Below are 18,960 nucleotides of genomic sequence, written 5' to 3'. Positions count from 1 at the left end.
CCATATGGCAGCCCCATTCACTGCAAGACTAGTTAAACCTTGACCACACAATTTATGCTAGCATTTCATCTCTCTTGTTGCCTTGGCTGTTTGCCAGCATGTGGTATTCTGTGTCCTCAGTGAAAAATTCAACCCAGATAATTCATTGCAGGGTTCTCTTTATCCCTAGATTTCTAGCAGTTCTTTCTGTTTTGTCCTCAGGGCAGACTCTAAACCTCAAATACACTCCTTCTCCTGGAAATCATTCAATGTCCAATAAATATTTATTAAACACCTACAATGTGATGTGCCAAACACTCTATAAAACTCCAGAAATGCTATACTTCTGTAAAAGAGGAGGCTTTGGGTTTATAACTTCAATGTTTTTTTCTAGTTGTGAGTATGAGTTGTTCTAGAATAATATCCTGTTCCTGTATCCTTACAGCTAGAAGAAAACCTATAGTCTGTCACCAGTCTGCCTTTTACCTCATCTCCTAGTGCCTCTCTATTTGTCTCCTCTCAAGTTTCCCCCTACACACTCTGTCCACACAACATTAAATATCCTCACTTATCCTGTGCTTTCCCATATCTATGCATTTACTTCCCTCTACCCTGTACCTGGAATGCTACTTTCCATCTTTTAAGATTCAACTCAAGCCACATCTCATCTACAAGGCTTTGTCTATTCTTTTTTTTTTTTTTTTAATAAATTTATTTACTTATTTTTGGCTGCGCTGGGTCTTTGTTGCTGCGTGGGCTTTCTCTAGTTGCGGCGAGCGGGGGCTACTCTTCCTTGCAGTGCGCGGGCTCCTCATTGCGGTGGCTTCTCTTTGTTGCGGAGCTTGGGCTCTAGGCACGCGAGCTTCAGTAGCTGTGGCTCGCGGGCTCTAGAGTGCAGGCTCAGTAGTTGTGGCGCATGGGCTTAGTTGCTCCGCGGCATGTGGGATCTTCCTGGACCAGGGCTCGAACCTGTGTCCCCTGCATTAGCAGGCGGATTCTTAACCACTGCGCCACCAGGGAAGTCCTGTCTCTCTTTTTTAGTTCTTCTACCTCCCAATTAGAATAATTCATCCCTTACAATTCTTTTGAGTTTGATTTTTTATTTAAACAGCGATTGTCTCAATCTGTTTTGTATGACAGTAATCTGTTTACAATTCTTTTTTTTTAATTGAACTGTAGTTGACGTACAATATATAAATTACAAATGTACTTTATAGTGATTTCACAAGTTTAAAGGTTATGCTCCATTTATAGTTATTATAAAATATTGGCTATATTCCCCATGTTGTACAATATATCCTTTTAGCTTGTTTTATACATAATAGTTTGTACCTCTTAGTCCCCTACCCCTATATTGCCCCTCCCCCTTTTCCTCTCCCTACTGGTAACCACTAGTTTGTTCTCTATATCTGTGAGTCTGCTTCTTTTCTGTTACATTTCTTTATCAGAGAGGGAAGAGTGACTTTATCTAGCTATATAACCCTGGATAGGCTCCTTAGCTTCTCTTTCCTCCTTTGTAAAAGGAAAGATAATAATAGCACTCGCCTTAGAGCAAATAATTCATTTCTTTCCCTTTGTCGTGTGGCTCTGGCTGATAAGTTTGTACCAAAGGGACATGTGACGTTTCTAGGTTTGAGCATTGAATTGGCAAAGTGAGATGCTCCAGAACTCTCTTTCCCTCTGCAAGGCTAACCAGCGATGTTCCAGAGTGCCTGCTCTGCTACCTGATCTTAGAGTAGCAGTTCTCCAGCTGACTGTTATAGATGTACAGCAGGAGTAAGAAATAAACCTCTTTTTATAGCCTCTGAGATTTGGGGGTTGCCTGTTACTGCAGCATAGCCTAGACTATCCTGATTGATGCAGAGGGTAATTAAGAGAATTAAATACGATAACGTAAGGAGAATGCTTGGTGAAACTTGGCAGACAGGAAGTGCTCAATCATTGTGAACATTGTCCATAAAGCACACAGTGAAGTAGAGATGATGTCAATTCTAAATGACCTATGCACAGCCATCCCCTTTCAGTGTTACATTTTGATGTGTTCTGAAAGATCCCACAAGTAAAGGAGCTTTATTAAGTTAGCTCTGTGGCACTTGCTTCCTCCTAATATATTGTTCTGTCTGAAATTAAGCCCTTCAGCCTGACTTAAACTAACAGAGCATCAACAGAAGTACTTTATTAAGTGGGCTTGATCTTAAGAGAATGTCAAGAATCTCTGTGGTGCCCTGTATAAGAGAGGCTGTTTCCTTCTATCACCTTGGGGGTAGAGGGGCTGTACACAGATAATCTGTCCCCAGGGACTCAGTCTCCTAGAAGCAGGGGCTCCTTGATGTAGTGGCTACGGGAAATGGTTTTAGAGTCAGAGAGACCTTTGTTCAAAATTGACCCTACCACTTTCTGGCTCTGTGAACCTAGGGGAACTGATTAACCTCTTGACACTACAGTTTCCCTTGAATAAAATGGAAAGAGCAATAGTGCATATCTCATAGAATTGTTGTGAGAATTAAATGAAGTAACACATATAAAACACTTGGCAAAGTGACTGGTGTGGAGTAAGCTCCCAATAAATGGTAGCTATTATTATTACATCAAGTTGCAGCTCAAACTATGTTTTCTGCCAAATACTCTACAGAACCCAATGAACTGCAAAGTTCCAATTATTACAAGAAGGAAAAAGAAAGAAAGAAAACAGGGGCCTTTGATGTTGGTGTCAGAAAGGGTGGATAAGTCTTCTGTTGTCTGCTTCCCACCCATTAGCTTTCCCTTACAGAGTGGCTGTAGGGAGGGAAGCACAGGTAACTTGACCTTGAACCGTTCCTGGGAACTCCATCTATATCTATAGGATCAGCAAAACAACAGTAATTTCTAGTTTCCTGGTCTTTGGGTTGCTTAAGAATTCTTCTCTGGTAGGAAACAGATGAGAAAATAAACAACAACAATGAGTCTCAAATTGGTTTTTCCAAGATATGTTAACCCAGAATGGAAATCAGGACGACGGAAAGCTAAAAATGTTTTTCATATTAATGTAAATGAATGGTTCTCTTTGAAAGGAGAGTTTCTATGGATGTTATGAAGTTTTACTTTCCTCTGGTGGCCTGGGACAGGAGTTTCCTTCACCCTCGAGGGATAAAGAAGAGACCCGTCATATCTTGGTCAATGGATTTCCTGTAGTTACACAGAATGGGGGTGTATGGTAGGCATGATTCTAAGATGGCCCCAAGATTCCTGCCTCCCCCATACGTGCTTTATATGATCCTCTCCCCTTGAGAGTGGGTGAGAGCAGTGAATATGACTGGATACAACTCCCTTGATTACGTTACTAATCATTTGACTTCAAGTTTATAAAAAGGGAGACCATCTGGGTGGGCCTGACTTAATCAGATGAATCCTGAAAAAAGACAGGGCTCTTCCTGTAGAGAGAGTCAAATCATGAGAAGGACTCAAAGTGCCCTTGCTGGCTTAAAGATGGGGAATGTGAAAGGAAAATCAAAATGGAGTCGGTATTGCTAATGGACCTCGCTAAAGTGGAGCCAGGAGGCCATCGAGGAAGTGTGACTTATGCACGTCTCAGTCCAGGTGGAATCTGACCTTTTGACCACTTACTGTCTCAACGCAGGCATCCAGAGCCTCTGCACAATGTTCCAGAAACTCAAGATACTTATTGGGCCCTTACCCTAAATAACTTGTGACCACCTATCCCTTAAGGACAAATATTTCCTTTCTTGCATTGGAATCAATCATAATTCTTGCCAGACAACTTTAACAACCTTGTGGCTTTTGCCTTTATAAGCCCTTGACTCTTCCTCTTCCTGGAACACTCTTTCAGTTCTACCCTAATCTGTGTCTCCTGAATTGCAATTCCTGAGACCCCAAATAAAGCTCTTTGTTCTTTGCAGAACAGTCTCTATACTGATTCTTGTTTAACAGGAGACAGACGTGGGGAGGGATGCAGGCAGCCTCTTGGAGCTGAGAGCAGTCCTTGGTTGAAAGGCAACAAGGAAGCAGTGGCCTCAGCCCTACAGTTGCAAAGACCTGAATTCAGCCAACAACCTGAATGACCTCGGAAGTGACTTCATTCCCAGAGCCTCCAAAACGGCACATGGCCCAGAGAACACCTTGATTTCAGCCTCATAAGACCCTGAGCAGGGTTCTCAGCCATCGTGCCTGGTCTTTGTTATCAGCTCCTAAATTTGCAGTAATTTGTTATGCAGAACCAACACAGGGGAAGTGAGTTATTTTCTTTGTATATTAAATGAAAGACTGGTCCCAGAAAGCCAAAGAACTTAGGGATGATTCGGGTAAATGATGACTCTCACTTGGAGATACTGAAAACAGGGCCGGAGGATATAAAACAAAATTTAACTGTGAGTATCTTTAAGGGATGAGGTAGATTACAGGTGCTATTTCTTCTTTTTTGCTTTTCTCTTCCTTAGAGCATGTCTCACTTTTACAATAAGACAAAAATAAAGGAAACGATTTCCAGGGAAACACAAGGCAGATGTCAGATGGCCAGAGACTGCAAAATGAGTAGACAGTCCTTTCTGCCCTGCCTGGCAGCTCAAAGCCTCGCCTCCTTTCAGGCAAACATTTGGATACCTGACCCCTATGAGGTCATGAATGCCCAGAGCAAGCCCTTTGCATCACTGACTAATACAACTTGGAGGTGATCAAGCCTATCCCTCTCTCCTTGTAGGTAAGGGAACTGATTCTCAAAGAGACCAACTTATCCAAAGCCACGCAACTGATTAGTGGTAGAATTGGGATAGGAATCCAAGCTCTCTCCCTTCCCACCCTGCCCTCTTTCCTCTTCACTCCAAAGTTGCCATGGGAACATTCCATTTTAGAGCTGGAAGGAATCTTCACTCTCATCTGGAGTAGGATCCTCATTAGGGAAACAAGGAAATAGAGACGCAGAATTGATGAAATGTTCTCACTAAGATCACTCACCAGAGAGTTGGAAACAACAGGGTTAGAATTCTGATTTCACTATTTTCCCAGGTTTTCTATCAACCATTTTGAATGTAGTTCTCTCCAGTCTATTTGAAGGTTGATGGCATTGAGAAACTTTTTTTTTTTTTTTTTAACCTGATGCTTGTGGCAGAGAAAGAAACATATTTGCCACTTGCTTTCTGCTTTAGCCTGAGAGCAGAGTTACACCCCAAACACATTCAGCATCTCCTTGCACCTCTGCGCTGGCTCTAGAGGAACCTTTGCAGAACGCATCTGAGTGTGACACCAAGGGCCGCGTTTTACTAGGGGGTGGGTCTGCGTCCTTGGAGTGCTCTCTCCTGTGGCCCTCCTTTTTCTGTGGCCACAGAGGGAAGGGACACTGGCAGCTCCAGCTCAGCTGGCCCTGCAAACTCAGTCCTACATGAGAGGACATAGGGAGTGAAAAGCCCCACGTAGGGTTTAGGGTTTGGCCTAGGCATTCCCTGTGCTTGTCACCAGGCATTTAGCTTTTCCTCTGCATCTTGCTTCTCAGACCTTTCTTTCAGTGTTGTTACCGAACCAAACTTGAGTCCATTCACCCACATGCAGTAGAGCCAATCTACTGACATTGGGTCGTGGTGAAGGAAAGTGCAGCATTTACTGCAGCGGTCAAGGAATGGGTCCAGGCAGCTAGTGCTCGAAAAAACCAAACTCCCTGATGTGTTTCAGCAAAGTATTTTTAAAGGCCAAGTGAGGGGTGGGAGCGTCACAGGTTATGTGATCAGCTTGTGCACAGTTCTCTGATGGGGAGCTAACAGGGCGGTGTCACAGGTGTTAACCTGATCAACCCTCAGGCTCCAGTAGGTCTGGGGGCTACATGCTCACGGTCATCAAGTAGTTGATTTTATCCATTTGGTGGGGGGTTTAGCCTCTGTAAACAACTCAGGAAATGTGCATCAGATACTATTATCTGGGTACTTCAGAGAAGAGCTACAGCAGAGGATATGGGGAAGGCGTCTGTCCCGGGAAGACCCCATAGGGTCCTGCTCAGTTATCGTGTTACTGGAAAGGATTTGCTCCAACGTGGGATTTATTTATGCAGATACACCCAAGGCATCCAATGAAGTGGGAAATGTGGCTGACAAGAGGTTTCATGAGATTTCAGGCAAGAATTGTACAAGGTAGAATGGCCTGAAAGAAAGGGAAGAAAACAAGTATTTGCTGATACTCCCTGCACGTCATGTATTGTGCTAGGTCCTTTAACATACAACAAAATTATATAAATTAAAATTTACTGAGTGTTTTCTGAGTTCCACTGAATGAATTTAATTAGAGCCCAAGGATGATATATGGGAATTACATGGAATACAGAAAGTGCCTGTTGTCGGTAATGACAGGGATTAGAAATGGCATTGCCTCCAGGAGATCCTAATGCAGTGGACCCTCTCTTACCTGGCACGGGCAAGGGATGGAGAGTTCCAGCCAACTGCATATTCTTGTTGAAGGAAAAGGCTCACTTCCAAGTGCTCTCTAGGTTTGCATTCATTGGTGCCAGTTTAATCAGTGTTGAAAACATGTGGAAATCGACTCTCTCCTTGCCTGGTGTGTGGGAAGAGCAGTTGGATCACTGCTTTCCCCTGAAGCAAATTTGAGCTGATTGGCTTGGAGTAGCCATAGTACCATCTTCTCATGAGTGGAGGCATGTCTGGGTGAGAGGATTTCACGGTGTTTGTCATTTGCAGAATCTCAGTTGTTTCCAAACAAGGCTGATTATAATACACCCTGAGGCTGGAGAGGCTATGAGTTCATGCTGGGGGGGGGTGGTCAGGGACACATCACCACCTGTGTATGTTTTGGGGTGATTCCAATTTCTCAACACCTCCAATTCCATCTTTCCCCCTTTCCTCCCTCCCTCTCTCTGTTGCAGCCAGTCTGAACTTTTATTAGCTTCTCTAATGAAACACACTCTCACCTCGATGTGTTTGAAACAGCTGTTTCTTCTAGATGGAACGCTTCTACTCTCCTTAACATCCCTCCTTCCACAAACCATCTGTGCTAAGAACGAGATTCTTCCAGTCTCAGACTAAATGTCACTCCCTCAGGGAAGTCATTTCTGGCTCCTCCATCCCCTAAGATTAGGTTAGATCCTATTACATCTTTTCTCCCCACCTCCAGGCATCTCTCCTAGATTGGAAGCTCTTGGAGGGGAGGGTCACATCCACCTTTTCAGCTTTTTATCCCCCTTGACCAGCAAGGTACTAAGTACAGAACCTAGAGTAAATATCTGCTGAGTAAACAACTTTTTCTCTTCTTTTTTTATTTTTTTAAATTTTTATTGAAATATTTACAACGTTGTGTTAAGTTTCAGGTGTACAACCAAGTGAGTCAGTTATATATATATATTCTTTTTTAGATTCTCTTCCATGATAGGTTATTACAAGATATTGAGTATAGTTCCCTGTGCTATACAGTAGGACCTTGTTAGTTACCTATTTTATGTATGGTAGTGCGTAGTTTTAATCCCAAACTTCTAATTTATCTCTCCCCCACCTTTCCCCTTTGGTAACCATAAATTTGTTTTCTATGTCTGTGAGTCTGTTTCTGTTTTGTAACTAAGTTCATTTGTATCACTTTTTTAGATTCCACATATAAGCAATATCATATGATATTTGTCTTTGTCTGGGTTACTTCACTTAGTATGATAACCTCTAGATCCATCCATGTTGTCTGGAAATGGCATTATTTCATTCTTTTTAATGGCTGAGTAATATTCCATTGTACATATATATATACCACATCGTCTTTACCCATTCATCATGTCTTGGCTATTGTAAATAGAGCTGCTATGAACATAGGGGTGCATGTATATATCTTTCGAATTATAGTTTTGTCTGGATTTATGCCCAGGAGTGGGGTCACTGGATCATATGGTAGCTCTATTTTTAGTTTTTTTGTTTTTTTTTTTAATTTATTTATTTTATTTATGGCTGTGTTGGGTCTTTGTTTCTGTGCGAGGGCTTTCTCTAGTTGTGGCAAGCGGGGGCCACTCTTCATCGCGGTGCGCGGGCCTCTCACTACCGCGGGCTCTCTTGTTGCGGAGCACAGGCTCCAGACGCGCAGGCTCAGTAATTGTGGCTCACGGGCCCAGTTGCTCCGCGGCATGTGGGATCTTCCCAGACCAGGGCTCGAACCCGTGTCTCCTGCATTGGCAGGCAGATTCTCAACCACTGCACCACCAGGGAAGCTCTATTTTTAGTTTTTTAAGGAACCTCCATACTGTTCTCCATAGCTTTCATATCGCATTCTTATCAACAATGGTAAGCTTAGGGTAGGTCTCAGTGAATAGTCACAAGATGAAATAGACTGTCTAGAGCAGGGTTTATCGAGTTCTGGCTCATGTGCCAACTTCAGCCTGCCACTTGGATTTATTGAAACTGGTTTCATTGGTTTTACTGAAACACAGTCACGTCCATCTGGTTATGGATCATCTATAGTTGATCGTGTGTCACAACAGCAAAGCTGAGTAAGTGCAATAAAGACTGCACAGCCCACAAAGCCAAAAATATTTACTATCTGGCCAACTCCTGGTCTGGATTCTTTCCTTTCAAGTCCAAGAAGAGATATAAGTAAATAACCACTTTGAAATACCTCCTCTCCTTTTGATTTTTCAGTCTCCTCTTATAACCACATTGAGTCTTCCCATTAATCTTTAAACCCCAGAGTTCCATGCATTATACACTAAAAATGTCTAAGGTTTAAAATTTTTTAATGTTTAGGAGAAAATAATAGATAATAAATAATTGTGTCTTGGGCCAAAAGTAATTGAAAACCATTTCTAGTTTTAAAATTTTTTCCATTCTCTGCTTCTTCTCTGCCTAATTAAATCTTACCAACATCCAGAGCACAGATCAAATTTCCCTCTTTCATGAGGTCCTGCTCTTCCTTCTCTGAGGTTATTCCTGTAAAACGTAATGGCTGAGCCATTTCTTTGGGGCTCCCTGGTGACAGCTCTTACATTGTCTTATGCCATTATTTAATGTATATTAATTTTATTTTCCCAATTAGATGCTAAACCCCTGAGGGTGAGGTCATTAAGTACAAAGCTTGAACTAAAAATGTTATCAAGTTTAATTCGCATCTTCACAATCCAGTTTGTGCAAATGGGCTTATATAAGATTGAATATCCACATTTCACTGGTTTTGCTTCAACTACTCACAAAGAACCAGCAAGTCTCTGTGGAGTGTCCCTAGTTTACGTCTGGGAATTCCCAAGTGTTGTCTCATTTGTGCTCATTAACCAGGCTGTTAACTTGGCCACTGTGTGATATGCAAAATGTTCTTTCTCTCCTGCTCTGCCCTTGGCTGTTTATTCTGCCCCTTGGGTGGACTAATGTTATCTCAGTGTGACCATGCCTAGCGTACAGTCCCCTGTGTTCCCAAGGCTAGACTATGACTTGCAGGGCTTAAGATGCTCAAGCCATATTGTACGGCTATGAAGTCACGCAGAAGGCGAATAGAATCACCCCACACATGTGCTGCTTTGCCCTCTGGGCCATGGAGCATCTCTGCTTGATCCCACATCATTAGAGCTCCTGAAGCTTCTGCTCTCCCTATGGACCCAGGCACTAGTCTCTGGGTCTGGTTGGAGGATCCAAACAGACTCTTTGTTATACACTTTATAGCCTCTGCGATAATGAATCTCTGAAGATGTCCCATCCCCAAGAACCCCACTTTCTGGTATCTATGCCCTTAAGTTGTCTCATCCCACAGTGAAACTGGGCTAGCCCTGTGTAACTCATAGAACGGACCAGAAGTGATTCTGTGTGACTTCCAAAGCTGGGTTCTAAGAGGCTTTGCAGTGCCCATCTTGGTCTCTTTGGACACTTGCTCTGGGGGAAGTCAGCTATCATGTAACTACTAGGTTGAGTGTCCTGAGACCATCATACTGTAAGGAAGCCCCAACCTGGTCATGTGGAGAAAAAGCGGTGCTGGTCCACCCCCAAATGTTTTGGCCATCTCAGCCCAGACACCAGGCATGGGAGTGAATTAGTCATCTTGGACATTCTAGTTTCAGCAGACGCCACATGGGAAAGAATTGCCCCCACGTGGCCCGAGATACACATCCCAGTTGAGCCATTCCAGGTATCTCCAGCCATTCAAATTATATCAGCCATTGTGGAACGTGGACAGGCCTGGAAGGACAAACCAAATTCCTGACCCACAGAATCATGAGCGTATTTAAATAGTCATTCTTCTACGCCACTAAGCTTGGGGCTGTTTTAGTATGCAGCGATATAACTGGAACACCTATTTCTACTTCTTTCTTGAAATTTCATGCTAATAAACACGTGTAGGTCAACCACTCTAACAGCAAATCAGACATGCCTAGACAAGCCATATTCTCAGAGATGAATATAACCGAATTTCAGGGGAGGGACTCCCCTCTAAAACATGTCAGGTATCTGTTGGATGGATGAAGGAGGAAAGGAAGAAAAAAAGGATTCAAAGAAGGAAGGGAGGGAGGAAGAAAATAAGAGGTTCATGGTTTCAGCAAGAAAGATACAGGATGGGGCTTTTGTAGGGTATCATTTGTCATAAACCATTCAAAGTGATTTTCAAAGTTCTACCAGCTTCACCACACCAATGCTTCAGGCATCCTCTGCTTGACTCCAGTGTTAGGTAGATAAGTCATAATGACCATGTCGATAGGGCAACCTTACCCACTTTCCTTGCTCTGCTCATTGGAGTTCATCTGCCCATTGTCGCCACTCAGGGAAGCTGTGACGGGCTATTTCAAGAGCAGGGGTGGCCACAGATCTTCCTACCGCCCATGCACAGGTTGTCTTTGTAGGTGGTACCCACACAGACAGAAGCCTCTGATGGTGTTATCTGTACAATGTGTGTGATGCCCACAGCTGTGCCATCCAGTCAAGCTGCTTCTGGTTTAGGAACGAGGAACGCAGTGGTGGTTAGCAGGTCAAAAGGGACCAGCAGCGTAGACTTGTAGAAAGAAGCTAAGACACCATACAGGAACCCAGTCGCTAATGAGAGAGAATGTGGATTAACTGAACAAGTAGCTATACGCCCAGGCTTGCTGCTGCTTCTACTTCCTGGTTCCAATCCAGTTCTTAGGAGTAACTCCCTGGTCCTTTCGTGGGCAGTGAGTCTCGGATTTTCTTTTTTTCCAACTTAAAAATCTTCCAAATAACACAAGGGACAAGAAGAGAAAGTTGGCTTCCATTTTCACTTTATAAGTGCCTCCATCTTTGAATTCCCCCAAGTGACAAAACATATCATACAACATGAAACGTATACCATTCTCTCCTTCGGGTGCCAACCATCCTTCAGCACATCGTCACGAATCCTGCACTGGTGTTAACAGTCCTCTAACATCCTGAAGATGACTGCATCCATCCACGTCTTCTGCAGTTGCTCCGGAGTGATAGAAGCAGTGATTTATTCAAAAAGAACCTTCGACAGGAAGAAAGTTATAGCCCTCGTGGTTTTCTCTGTGGCTGCCCTAAATCTTTGATAAACAGGCTTTCTCCATCTCAGTTAATTGGATTTTGATTTCAACATTTTCTTTTCTTCCAGGGGTAACTTAAGGGAATTTATCCCAATTTCTTAGGTTTCTGAGTGGTTTTCACAGGAATTAACGTGTGAATCAAAGTGCCCCTGGGTGACCCAGACTCCCAGAGGCTATGGCACATGATGGTTAAGATGTGGACCCTGGAGGTGGGCTGCTTTGGTTTGAATATCTGCTCTACTGCTTACTGCTGTATGGTCTAGGGTAAGGTTCTTAGCTTTTGAGTCTTGTTTTACTTTCTAAGAATGGAGTAACAATTTATTCACTTTGTGATGTCGAAAGAATTAAATAAGCGAATACATAAAAATTCAAGACTCTAAGTAGGCCTATGACAAAGTGTCAGCTACTATTCTTATTATTTATAAATATTTCCGATAGCGACCATGTAGCTTGCTTCTTAACTGTGTGAATTTGCTTTTTTTTGTTGTTTTTTACCTTTTGAGATTTTATTCATGTATAATATACATACAAAAGGGTGCCAAGGTCATAAGGGTACAGCTCAATGAATTTTCACAAACTGATCACTGTCATGTAAGCAGCCCCAGATCAGGAAACAGAGAACATCACTAAGACCCAAGAAGCAAGCACCCCTCCTCACGTCTCCTTCTACTCACTACTTCCTGAGGAGAACTGCTATTCTGACTTCTAACGCCATAGATTAGTTTTGCCTGTTTTTGAATTTTAGATAAGTATGATCTTCAAGTATGTACTCTTTTGGGTCTGGCTTATTTTGCTCAATATTATATTTGTGTGATTCACTCATGTTGCATGTATAATACTATATATATATATATATATATATATATATACACACATACACATATATATACTATAATACTATATATATATATATATATATATATATATATATATATATATATATATATATATAAAATATCCCGCCATGTGAATATGCTAAGGTTTATTTATCTGTTCTACTGCTGATGGGAATTTGTGTAGCTTCCAGTCTGGGGATGTTATGAATAGCATTACAAACATTCTTGAACATTTCTTTGGGCGGACATATGCACACATTACTGTTGTCAGTGGAATGAGTGGTCATGGAGAATGGATCAATGTGGTTTTAATAGACATTGCTAAACAATTTTTCAAAGCCACTGTGCCGCTTTACACTCCCACCCCTTGTATGTGAGAGCTCCTGGTTGTCCTCATCCCTGCCACTAGTATTTTCTGTCTTTCGCGTTTTAGCCATTTTGCTAGGTGTGTTGGTTTTGCTTTTGAAAATCAGTTTGGCAGAGAACGATGAAAAGAACACTAGAGTCAAAAAAAAATTTTTTTTTATTTGAGCCTCTAACTCTAATTTACCAAATCCACTTCCCAGATGTGTGACATGGTGAGTCATTTTACTTCTCTGAGCTTATTTCCTTGTGTTTAAAATGAGGCTAATAATGTCCCCAGGGAATTCAAAGCCCTTGTTTCAAGGAATGCTATGTGGGCATTTGTGAACACCTACTCCATCCTGTTTTCAAGTCCATTTTCTCTCTGGATGCTAGAACTTACTCATCTGCTGGGGCTGTACACCAACAACAAATTGTAATCATTAGGTCAAGGTAGTAATTTCCGTGGTTGGAAAGTCAGGGCTTCATGGGTCATGCTGCTCTCTCAACAGGACTTTTGAATACAAGATTACAACACAGAGAGGTGGTGGAGGATTTGTTTTCCTCCTATTTACTAAATTAAGAAGTGAAAACAGAACCTGGTGATAGTTTAAAACTGTACACATATTTTAGGACACCTAACTCTATCTCATTTGTTGGCCAAGGGGGATATCTCAGCCATAAGAAAGCAAAATTTAACTCATGGGGGGAAAGCCACAAAAAAGACTTACCAAGATGATCCTTAAATGGTGGGACTCAGAGAGAACAGATTAATCTGGTCACAGAAGTCCCCTAATGGCTCTGCAGTTGCCTTCACTTCTAGTTGTTGCTACTTTTGCAGGATGGCTTCAGACAATGTGATAAGATGACTGAGGTTCAGTTTAGGGACATTTTGCCTCCTCTTCTCCTTAATATCCCATTAAGAATATACTCATAGATACCTAGAGTATCAACTAGCTGACTCAGACATCTGGTAGACCAGTTTGTCCCCACACGTATACTTGTAGACTCCCCAAAGTCTACAAGTTTTATTAGAGTTTGATATCAGCAACGCACATTTAACTAGAATCTCAGCATCAAAGATTCTTCCATTCACTCTTTAAGGCAAGGGTCTTTCATATTTTCGAGAGAGAAGTTCCTTGTCTTTAGAGCTATAAAGAGCCTCAGAAACAGTTCCATTTGCTTCTGTTACAAATGATAAAATTGATGACAAGAAGGGATAAATGACTTACACGAGGTTAAATTTAGGGACAGGCTGTGTTTGTCCAAATTTCCTGATTTTTGAGCATGGGATTTTCTTCAAATTCCACAAGGAAATTTGGAGGTGGGCGTGCAACCAAGGATAAAGACCTTAATTGTGATTGCATGGGGGTCTCTTTCTGCTGAAAAATATTACAAACTTCTCATCCTTCAGAATCAGATTAAATGTCTTCTTTTGAAAACTTCCCTGAGCTTTCACTTGATCCAGATGAAATTAATCCCTCCTTTTTCTGTGTGCCTGGGGGAATTTTGCATATTTCTCTACTATACCATTTCATTCATTCATTCATTCATTATTTATTTATTCATGTGCATATGTATGACTGCATTCCCCAAGCATATCACATTTTATTAGAGTTTGATATCTAATTGTCCCTCATCTTCTTGAATCTGAGAACAGCCTGAAGTCAGGGACCACAAGAGGTTCATCTTTGCATCTTGCATAATGGCTATCACAGTGAGAGAAATACAAAGAGAGACAGACAGAGACAAAGAGAGAGACACAGAGGGAGAGAAAGAGAAGGGAGGAAGGAGAAAGAGAATGTAGGGTAGGGGAAGGAAGAAAAAGAAAAGAGAGGAGAGAATTTAGGAGATGTTATGGACATCTGCTGATATTTGCCTACTGAGCGTCCGTATTCCCTCTTCCATCTTTAGCATCAATATTTTCATCTGGGAGACCAGCCCTCTCTACTCTCACCCAGCCCATGGATCTCATGTGGGGCTGACCTCATAGTCCCCCACTCCAGGGATGAGCACACAAGGCAGGCTGTCCAATCAGCATGTTCCATTCTTTGACCATAATCATGGGCATGTGTGACCAAGTCAGACTTGTGTAACTCAATTCTGGGAATTTTATGAGAACTACAAAAGAGAAACTCTCTTTCCACGGGTTTCAAGGGAGTGAGTCTGGGGTGCCAGCAGCAATTTTGTCACCATGAGGGGAAGTATCTGCCAGTGAACAAAACTTATTCAGATAGAAGCACAGATGAAACTGTGATTTGAGACCCTGTATCCAGCTGTGCCTGAAGCTGGATTATTTATGAATCTAGTCATGTGAGCCAATGTAGTTCCTTTTTCCTGCTGAAACCAGTTTGAGTTATGTTTCTTTCATCTGTAATCAACAGAGCTCCAATTAATACAAGAGTTATAGGAGAAAAAAGAAAGAAAAAAGAAGAGGAGAGGCTTTGGGTACCTTTGAGTTCTACTGATAGGTCGTCTCCACTGATTGAGTATTCATAGTCTAACACATCAACAGAGCTTGTGAATGGACTTTCTTGTTAGGTGGGAGGGAAAGGCCATGCCAGGACAGACCCATGGTGGAGGTGTGTTTGGAGAATGGCCTCCTTCTCAGTCTTCTGAAATTTATTCTACCTACCTCTCCACTTAGGAATGGCACAACCATGGTCACATCTCTCCCTTTCTTATATACAGCAAGTCTAACCATAAAATGATGGTCTGACCTATATTTTCAAAGCCCGTTCTATCTCTGACACCCCAGGTGCCTCAACTGGTTCTCCTGAAGCTCCAACCCAGTTTTATCCCCAAAGGTCTCTCGGAATCCCATGATAGGGCATCTTGGGTGAATCACCATCTCAGTTTTCCCAGGACTGAGTGGGGGATCATGGAACACAGGACTTTTAGTTCTGAAACGCAGAATATCCCAGGAAATTGGGACAAGTTTGTCTCCCCAGACTGATATCTTCCGCTTAGCTGCTGCAGCCCAAGGGTAAGGCTTCCTCTGACAGATCAGACATTAAAGAGCCTAAAATGACTGTGACCTGTCTCCAAGCATTTCAGAACTTTGCAACAGTCAGTGCCTTGTAAAAAAAATTGTTTAATTTTTAAGGCTCAAAATGATAAAAGTCAAACATGTTATTCATAGAAAAGTAGATAGAAATAATAGGTAGGTAGGTAGGTAGGTAGATAGATAGATAGATAGATAGATGATAGATAGATAGATAGATAGATAGAGGGTGTGCCCTTATTCCCCTTACCTTGCCTTCATCCATCTTGCTGCTTGGAATTCAGATTGCTGTCAAGCCATCTTTGCTGATGCAAATGAGAACAGCCTAGGGATAGCAGAGCAACAAGGAAGGAGGATCCTGGATCCCAGAATGACCTCCTGGAGCAGAGAGGCTAGCCTGGACTGCTTGCCTTGGATCTCATCTTCTTTATATTTAAGTTATTACAATTTGGGGCTATTGATACACCCAGGTGAACTAACTAATTCATGCACATTATCTCATCTGACCATCGCTAGAGCTGTTTCTGAAGAGAAGTTAAGGACTCTGCCCTTGACCGCATACCTGGTTAGTGGCTGAGCTTCCAGCGGAGGCTAGTCCTGACTCACATACACTTTGGGCTCCTAATCACCATGCTTTACTGCCATTGCCACTTTTCCTTTTATGCAGTGCCTTCTAGTTTTCAAAGTGTTCCATGATTATTATTAATTAAGGAGGCAGGGATTATTATTGTCCTTATTAGCCAGATCACTTAGGTAATTTGACTAAGATCATCCAGTGAATTAGAGATGCATCTAGGATAAAAGTTCCAGTCTTTGAAACTTCGGAACTTTGCCTTTTTCACTTGACTCCACCAATCAGGCTCTCTTGGAAGGACCAGACTCCACCAGCCTCTCCTAATATTTTTTTAAATACTTCAAGCAATTCATTCAGTTTTTAAATTCAAGAATACTAATAACAGCTATTTTCTTTGAATTAAGGTGTATTTGACAGAAAAAAATTCGCTTGTTAGTCAAACATAAATGAAATTATGGTCAATTTCAGTCTCCCCTCCCACAGGTAGCAGTATCTTTTTCACTAGCTTTATTCATAATTTTTTATCAGTGAAAGGGAGTTTACTTTAAACACCCTCTCTTTGAGCAAACAAATGTTCTAATTCATCCACAACCTGTCAGGCTTTGTTTATTGAGATTTAACAACGGTACCTAATTCTTATCATCAATTTAGCATCCTTGAAACAGTCAGCTTAGCTCCCCAGTGCTAAAGTTTCCGACACTCTATTTTTCTTGCATCTTTTCTAAACTGTAGGTTCTAATTCTGTGTTCCAGTTAATTAGCGCTGTCTGTAATTTTAGACAACCCATATCTGTTAAGGCACCCAAAATTCCATCTTTGTTTCCAAAGGTGGCTGTTTGTTGTGCCAGAAGGTACTTAGCTGCTGAAATAAATAGATGACGTATCACTTATAAAAAGTGCTGTTGCCTCATTGGGCAGATGTCTCTTGGTGATGGTGACTAAATATAGCATGCCGATTTTAGGGCAAAGATGTAATTTTAAAAAGTAATCATAAAACTATTGATTGAAAAGACGTCACTTTGATTTCCTGTTCACTGTGATTATAGAGACCTTCACCCTTACCAGGCTTAGAAATTTTTAACCCTTGAAAACTAAAGCCCTATCAGAAACAAATTTCATATTGGAAAACTAAAAGTGTATCTACCCAGAGGTGTGGGTCAAAGACTTGTTTCCGTCCTTTGATTCCAGCAATGAAAACACATTCAGGAGGGAAAAAAGGAGGTACTGTGGGAGGTACCATCTTAAATAATACTAATACTACTAAAATATAATAGTTCCTACCATATTTCAAACTTCATTATGTGCCAGACATTGTAATAAGCACCTTATTTATGTTATGGGTTCATTCAATTCTCACAGCATGACTGTAATAAGAGGAAGATGTATTTCACGTGAAGCAAACAAAGCTTACATTTTACGGCCCCCTCACTTGCATGGGTCCTTTCTAAGGCCCTAGCAATGTGTTTCCATCATCACATGTTGTTTTGAAATTTTGCAAAAGTAAAATGTTTGAACAGCAATGGTTTAAGCCTGGGAATTCTTTCTCCTGGGGGTCCTTTTTTGTTACACATCCCCTCATGTTGGTTAGTGCTAGAGAGGCTGAGAACATCTGGGGATTTGGGATTGAGCTGCAGTGATACATCAGGATGGGGTTTAGTGGGATACTTTTATGTGGTTCTCATTCATTTCCATGAATTGTTAAGTGACTCTAAGCTACCCGTGAATGACTTATCCCTATGGCTTCCAGGAATACTCCTGCCACACTGTGCTGACTCATCTAGTATTTTGATCCAAAACAGCAGGGCCAGAGGTGGTATTGCAATGGGGACAGAAGAAATGCAGGTAACAGAGGAGAAATTAAGTTTGAAGTATATGGAGTCAGAAGCTAGTCTATGGGAAATTCTTCTAAAGCATACAACTCATATATGAAACAAACTCATTAGAGCTTTTCCCAAACTTAGTGATAATCCTAAAAATTTACATGTCATTACTAATAATGAGTTGTGGAACTGAAAGTAAATTTTCTAAACCATCAAGAGCCGTATTAACTTTTCATCAACCATGCTAGAAAAAAAGTTAGAATTATTTATTTTCTCTATAGAAAGTATTTTTATCAAATTATTGTCATATGAAGACAGAGTATGCAGCCTGAACATGTAGGATAAAAATATTACAGAGGTGTTCGCTTCGGCAGCACATATACTAAAATTGGAAGGATACAGAGAGGATTAGCATGGCCGCTGCGCAAGGATGACACGCAAATTCGTGACGCATTCCATATTTTTTAGTGGGAAGCAGCCGCATAGCACAGGGAGATCAGCTCGGTGCTTTGTGACCACCTAGAGGGGTGGGATCGGAAGGGTGGGAGGGAGACGCAAGAGGGAGGAGATATGGGGATATGTGTATGTGTATAGCTGATTCACTTTGTTATAAAGCAGAAACTAACACCATTGTGAAGCAATCATACTCCAATAAAGATGTTAAAAAAAAAATTAGGTCCTGAAAGGCAGTTCGAATTTATTTCTAGCTTATTTCTGGTCACATACCAAGGATGTGAGAGAATGGACATAGGACAGGTAAGTTTTGAAAGGGGAATCAAGAAATCCCCATGCAGCACTATGGATCAGTCTGTATTAGTCTGCCTGGACTGATATAACAAAAAAATCATGGCTTAAACAACAGAAATTTATTTACTCAGAGTTCTGGAAACTGGCAAGTCCAAAACCAAGGTACTGGCCAATTCAGTTTCTGTTGAGGGCTCTCTTGCTGAA

The 18,960-nt window shown here is 41.6% G+C and overlaps 1 non-coding gene across 1 annotated transcript; it reads left to right on the top strand.

Annotated features, from left to right (window-relative positions):
• Positions 1-18,367: 18,367 nt before the first annotated feature.
• LOC132350080 (U6 spliceosomal RNA) lies at positions 18,368-18,474 on the top strand. Its single transcript, XR_009497832.1, has one exon. It is a non-coding gene; the product is annotated as a U6 spliceosomal RNA (small nuclear RNA).
• The last annotated feature ends 486 nt before the right edge of the window (positions 18,475-18,960 follow it).

Source organism: Balaenoptera ricei, chromosome 15 (assembly GCF_028023285.1).
Source record: "Balaenoptera ricei isolate mBalRic1 chromosome 15, mBalRic1.hap2, whole genome shotgun sequence".
Classification (NCBI taxonomy): Eukaryota; Metazoa; Chordata; class Mammalia; order Artiodactyla; family Balaenopteridae; genus Balaenoptera; species Balaenoptera ricei.
This window is presented reverse-complemented; position numbering and strand designations above follow the sequence as displayed.